Source organism: Heterocephalus glaber, unplaced genomic scaffold (genome assembly GCF_053883595.1).
Source record: "Heterocephalus glaber isolate CG9 unplaced genomic scaffold, H.glaber_assembly_v1.0 deba00001523, whole genome shotgun sequence".
Lineage (NCBI taxonomy): Eukaryota > Metazoa > Chordata > Mammalia > Rodentia > Bathyergidae > Heterocephalus > Heterocephalus glaber.
The window spans coordinates 31,025,715-31,032,717 of NW_028258327.1; the positions used below are offsets into that span (position 1 = coordinate 31,025,715).

Consider the following 7,003-nt stretch of genomic DNA (forward strand, 5'->3'; position numbering starts at 1 on the left):
AGAAAATTCCACAAGGGGCACAGGCCCTGGGTCTCCCCTGTCATGAGTCCACTGAGGTGGCCCACCCAACCCTGCTGTCTGCCCAACCCTGTCCAGCTCTGTGTGCCTGTGTTTTCCATTCAGGTATGGTTCCCATCATCATGTGAATAAAACCAAAGAATCGGGAAACTCGTCACCCTTCCATGCTTCCTTCAGTCTGTCTGCCCCTCCCTGAGTCTGGCCCTTCTTCCCCTTCAGCCACACCTTTGGACAAGTGGACTCTTCCCTGCCCTCCTCCAAGTACCCTTGCAAGGCCCTTGGTGCCTACACCAATCTCTGGGCCACCTTGCATCTCTCCACTTCTCCTCTCCACCCTGAACCTCTGAGTACTACTCCCTCGGACACTTTGGTCCTTCAGGCCTTGGTGTTCGAGAACTCAACATTGTGAATCCTGTGCCAGCACTGCCCTGAAGTTTGCTGTCCAGCTGCCATCTGTCTCCTGTCCCAGGTCCCCTGCTGAGCTTTCTAGACTGTCCCTGATAGGCCCAGCTCCTTGTGGCAGAATGGCGCATGTTCCCTCTTGAGTCATCTCACCTGAGAAGCACTGGCCAAAGCCACCACTCTTCCAGGTCTGCCTGCCTCAATCTCTTCCACTCTTGCTCCCTGCCCACTGCTGCCTGCATCACCAGCAGGGACAAAGGGCTGTCTTGGCTGTGGCAGCCCTGTCTGACCTCAGATGTGAGCAGGGGCTGGAAGGCAGATGTGGCCAGTTCTGCCCACCGTCTGCAATTTGTACCAAACCCTCAAACCCTTGACCTCCACAACTGGAGTCCTGCCATCTCTGTTTCCTGTGTTCTCTGTCCTGTGGACAATCTATTCTTAAGTTCATGGTCTCTCTTCCTCTTCCATTTGCCTCGTTCATTCCCTTGAGTCTCTTCTCTTTTAAGATCTCTAGGTTCTGGGTTGTTGTCACTTTGCTTCACCTAGCAGGTGCGAGGGACCTGTTCTACCTCTGGGCACCTCATGCCAGCACCTGCTGGGGCACCTGGCACTTTAGGGCTGTCCCTGGCTTGGCCTGAACAGGTGGACACTAGGTCTCTGGACTGTGGAACCCAAAGCTGCTCAGTGTCTGCAGAGGGTAGATCTAAGCTTGCCCAAGGCTCCACCTCTGGGCTGTGTTTGAGTTCTTTGGTGCTGCTCAGGTGTGTTACCAGCTTTCCATTAGTGTAACAGATGTCTTGAGATAATATATATATAATATAAAGGGAAATATAATAATATAATATAAAGGGAAAAGGTTTATTCTGGCCCACTGATTTTAGAGGTTTCAGCCGATGGTCGTTTGTCCCATTGCTTTGGGTGAGGCAGTGCATCATGGCTGGTGAGGTTAGCAGAACCCATACCCCACCTCATTATAAGGAAGTGACAAAGCAAGGAGGGGGTGGAGGTCTTCAATCCCTTCAAGGCCGTGGCCCCAGTCACCTAAAAATTACCCAGTAGGCTGGATCTCTTGAAGGTTCTGCCATCTCCCAGTAGTGTCCCCTACCCCGGGAGGGACCAAGCTTTTATTTAACATGTGGGCCTTTGGGGGATATTTAGTATTCAAACTATACCATCATGTAGGGTATAGTTATCATCACTGCATAACTGACATCACTTTGCTCATCTGACATGGTTCTGTGTGTAAGAGAGAGAAGGGACAAATGGCATCCCTGGGATCTCCACAGCCCAGAGTGTACTGGCCCTGGGTCCAGATCCTGTACAGGTGAAGTGATTCCGCAGCCTTGCTCTTTTTGAATCTTGAACTTTTATAGTTTAAACTGCATGAAGTTTTTAGTATGAGAAAGATTGTGAATAGAAATAGTCTTAAAATAATCTTAACATTAGTTAACCACCCTACCTTGTGGTACTGGGGATTGAACCCATCGAGTACCAAGCTAAACCCCCTGCTCTTTTTTTTAAAAAAAAAAATGGAACGCTTCACTAATTTGCATATCATCTTTGTGCAGGAGCCATGCTAATCTTCCCTGTATTTTTCCAATTTTAGTACATGTGCTGCTGAAACGAGCACCCCGGCTCTTTTTTTGTTTGTTTTATTTTGAGACAAGATCTTGCTAAGTTGCCCAGGCTGGCTTCAAACTTGGCAATCCTCCTGCCTCAGCCTCCCAAACAGCTGGTATTTATAGGTGTGTGCCACCATGCCCAGCTAACCTTTCATATCCTTCAGGTACTGCCTTACTTAAGGCTGCTATTGCAAAAGCACCATAGGCTGAGTGAATGGCTTAAATGACATATTTAACTCACAGTTCTGGAGTCTGGGAAATGTGACACTGGGGTGCCAGCTAATCCAGTGTTTGCTAAGGGCTCTCTTCCTGGCTTGCAGAGGGATGCTGTATCAGTCAGCTTTCCATCACTGTGAGAAAATACCTGAGATGTTCAAAAGGATGGACGGTTTATTGTGGCTCATTGTTTCATGGTCATTTGGCACTGTTGCTTTGGGCTGGTGGCAGCATAGTACTGGATAGCAGCAATGCATGGTAGAGCTTCTCACCTTGTGCCAGAGAAACAAGGAGAGAAGGACCCAGGTCTCAAAATCTCCCTTAGAGCATGACCCCAGTGATTTAACCTCGTCCCAGGAGCCCAACCTCTTAAAGGTCTCACCACCTCCTAGTAGTGCCACTCGCTGATGGGCACACCTTAACAGTGGTTCTTTGGATAACTCATACCTAAACCAAATTGCTCTTCCCTCACCCCAAAGTCTCATATCCATTTTATAATGCAAAATGCATTTGTTCCAAGAGTTCCCAAAGTCTTAACTATTCCAGCATTGTTCAGAAGTCCAAGTTGAAAGTCCTCTGGGGCAGGGGATTTAGCTCAGTGGTTCTGGTGCCTGCCTCGAAAGCACAAGGTCCCGAGTTCGATCCCTGGTACCAGAAAAAAGAAAAAGAAAGTCCTCTCTGAGACTCAAGGCAAACTCAGCTATGAGCCTTATAAAAGCCAAAGAAGAAGTACGTAATTTCCCAGATAAATGGTGCATGGTAAACATTCCCATTCTAAAAGACAGAAACAGGAATATGGCAAGGAACCATTGGACCAGTGCTACTGAACACATATCCACGTATGGCATCCAGGCTACACTGAGGCCCTGTGCCTCCGAAGGCCTTGGACAGCCCCGCCTACTAGGCTTGCTGGCTGCCGCTCACATGATTTCTCTCTTGAGCTGACTGCTCATTGCCCGCAGTTTCCCTTGCCAGATATTCCATGTTCCTGGCATCTTGAACTTCTGGGGTCTTCATGCAGCTTTGGCTTTACTCTCATGGTTTCATGCATCACTCTCTCAGGAGCTGCTTGAAAGAACTGTGACTCTGCCAGACATTGCCTAGCCTCCCAGGTCCTATGATCCCCTGAAGGATCTTTCCTGTTGTTCTGTGGAAAGTGCTTGCTTGGCTTCTTTTTTTAAATATAAAATTAAACTTTATTATCAAACACACATACAAAAAATTAAAACCACTCAAAGAAGAACAATGCAAGGGAAAAAACCTACAATAATATTCAAATACAGTAGAACTCAACCAAAACAAGACTGAAAAGCACTTAAACATTTTTCCATATAACTTAAAAAAGGATCTCAAGCACCAACAAGACACCAGAGGATGTGATTTGTTTCAGAAAGATCCCCCAAACCAACATTGAACAAATAATGGTCTGGAAAAATACTCCAGTTAGCTAGCAGACTCCACATAAGCCAAACTTCTCCCTAATTTAAATTTCGATACAGTCATATGACACACGATGGAAACACAATCTGAGAAATATGTTAGGCCATTTCATCCGTGTGTATCCTTAATTACACTTTACTAGAGAAACTATTTATTTCACTTAAGAGGATGGCCTCAATATGCATCCATTTGGCTATGAATGTCTCTAGTTTTTCATTCTTTTTGGCTGAGTAGTACTCCATTTTATAAAAAACCCACATCTTCTTTATCTAGTCTCCAGTTGATGGGCACTTGGGCTGTTTCCAAGCTTTCGGTATTACAAACTGTGCAGCTACGAACATGGGTGCACATATATTGCTGTGGTATGATTCTTTTAATTCTTTTGTGAAGATACCGAACAGGGGGATAGCTGGGTGCAATGGGACCTCTAAACCTAGTTCTTTGAGGTATCTCCATACTGATTTCCACAGTGGTTGCACCAGTCTGCACTCCCACCAACAATGGAGAAGGGTTCCTTTCTCCCCACACCCCCGCCAGCATTTGTTATTGGTTGATTTCCTGATAGCAGCCATTTTTTCTGGGGTGAGGTGGAATCTCAGTGTTGTTTTCATCTGCATCTCTCGAATAACCAGTGATGTTGAACATTTTTTTGTATATTTATTTGCTGCTTTTACTTCTTTGTCAGAGAAATGTCTGTTTATTTCAGATGCCCATTTTTGAATTGGGTCTTTGAATTTGGGGGGTCTCATTTTTTTCAATTCTTTATATCTAGATAGTAGTCCTCTGTCTAAGGTACAGTTGCTGAAAATTTTTTCCCACATTGTAGGTTGTCTCTTAGCTCTGTTGGTGGTTTCTCTTGCAGTACAGAAGCTTTTTAATAAGATCCCAGTTGTTGATTCTTTGTGCAAGTTCCCTTGCCACTGAGGTTTTGTTCATAGTCTTTTCCTATACCAATATCTTCGAGTTGTACCTAACTTATCTTCCAGCAAATTTAGTGTTTCTGTCCTAATATTTAAATCTTTACTACACTTTGATCTTAGTGCATGGTGATAGGCATGGGTCAAGTTTTAATCTTTGGCAGGTTGAAATCCAGTTTTCATTATTTGCTGATGATATGATATTTTACATAGAATACTCTGCCAAAAGACTTCTAGACTTAATTGACAGATTCAGTAGAGTAGCTGGATATAAGGTCAACAATCAAAAAACAATAGCCTTTTTATATACAAATAATAGACTCACTGAGAGAGAAATTAGAGAAACAATTCCTTTTACAATAGCATCCAAAAAATGAGATATCTAGGAGTCAGTCTAACAAAGGAAGCAAAAGACCTCTACACTGAAAACTATAGCACTTTGAAAAAGGAGATTGAGGAGGGTATAAGAAAATGGAAAGACATCCCTTGTCCCTGGATAGGAAGAACCAATATAGTGAAAATAGCCATACTTCCAAAACTATTATATAGGTTTAATGCAATCCCGATTGAAATTCCAACAATGTATTTCACAAAATTAGAGAAAACAATCCAAAAATTCATTTGGAACTAGAAGAGACCTAGAATAGCAAAAGAAATTTTAGGCAACAGAAATATGGCTGGAGGTATTACAATTCCCAACTTGAAACTACTACAAAGCTACTGTGATTAAAAACAGCATGGTATTGGCAAAGAAACAGACCTGAGGATCAGTGGAATAGATTAGAAGATACAGAAACAACTACAGATATGCTCAGCCACCTCATCTTTGACAAAGGAGCCAACCATCCTCATTGGAGGAAAGATAGCCTATTTAATAAATGGTGTTGGCTTCTTTTTACTGCTACTGATCTCTTTGGCAGTGGCATCCTTCTTGGCAGCATTTTAAAAATTTGTTTCTTTGATTATCAAGCCACAAGTTTCCCACTATTTCCTACTCTGTCCTTCTTTGCTCCTGATTGTCACAGTAAATTTGGCTAAAAGCCAACTGCTTTTACTGCTGCCTAAATACTGTGCTGCCTTGAAATGTCCCCCACTAGATTAGTCTACCTTTAATCTCAACTTCCCACATAGTCTCAGAACATGGGCAAATGTGGCCAAGTTCTTTGCTGTGATGTAACATGGGTGTCCTTTAGTCCAATTCCAAATGGAGTACTCTTTTTCATCTGAAAGCTCCTGAGCATTACCTTTATTGTGTGCATTTCTAGCAGCATTCTGGTGTTCTGAGCCTCACCAGAATACCTAGTTTCTATTTATCACCCGAAGCACTCAAGGCTTTCCTTAGTTCACTTCTCCAAATATTTCCAAATTCCTCTCACAAATTCCAAAGACCCCACTTCTCTGGCACCAGTTTTCTATATTAGCTTTTCATTGTTGTGACCAAAAATGTGAGAAAGTCATCTTAGAGAGCTCATGGTTTTAGGGGTTTCAGTACATGGTTGACTGGTTTTAACCTATGGACAACTGGCTCTAAGGTAGAAACATCACGGTGGAAGCATACGTTGGAGGAAAGCCACTCAATTTATTGCCATCTGGGAAGCAGAGAGCAGGGGAAGAACTCAAGAGAAAGGAGTCAAGATACACTCCCTAAGGTCACACCCCCGAGATCCATCCAGATCCACCCAGATGTGTGCTTTACTAATCTCCTAGGAGTCACTCAAGCCAATCAAATTGACAGTCAGGATTAACCTTCAAAACCCACTCTTCTCGAAAAGCGCAAGTTCCCGAGTTTGATCCCCAGTACAAACAAAACAAAACAAAACCCACTCTTAGTATCAGTTTTCTTGGTTAGCTTTCTGTCACTCTGGTCAAATACCCAAGATAAATAACTTAGAAGGAATAAAAGTATATTTTGGCTCATGGATTTCAGTCCATGCTCTTGGTCTTGCTGCTTTAGGCCTATGGAGGTGGCACAGTACATCATAGTGGGAGTGTATGGCAGAGGAATTATTTACTGCATGGTAGCTGGGAAGTAGGAGAAAGGGCTGAGGTCCCAATATCCCCTTTAAGGGCATGTCCGCAGTGGCCTGCTTCCTCCCAACAGGCCCTATCTCTTAAAGGTTTCATCACCTCCTAGTCGTGCCACAAGCTGGTGACCTAGCTTGTGGGTCTTTGGGGGACACTTATTCAAAGCACAGCAGCTACCTTTTTGGTGTGTCCTCATATGGCAGAGAGAGAGCATCTTTCCACCCCTCCCCACTCACTTTTGAGACAGGGTCTTGTCCCTATGTAGTTCAGACTGGCCTTGAACTCACAGTGATTCTCCTGCCTCAGCTGCCTGAGTGCCGGGATTACAGCAGGCACAACCACACCTAGTTTTGAATGTCCCTT

The 7,003-nt window shown here is 44.0% G+C and overlaps 1 non-coding gene across 1 annotated transcript; it reads right to left on the bottom strand.

Annotated features, from left to right (window-relative positions):
* Positions 1 to 1,943: 1,943 nt before the first annotated feature.
* LOC147825031 (U6 spliceosomal RNA) lies at positions 1,944 to 2,050 on the bottom strand. Its single transcript, XR_015441586.1, has one exon. It is a non-coding gene; the product is annotated as a U6 spliceosomal RNA (small nuclear RNA).
* Between the last annotated feature and the right edge of the window lie 4,953 nt (positions 2,051 to 7,003).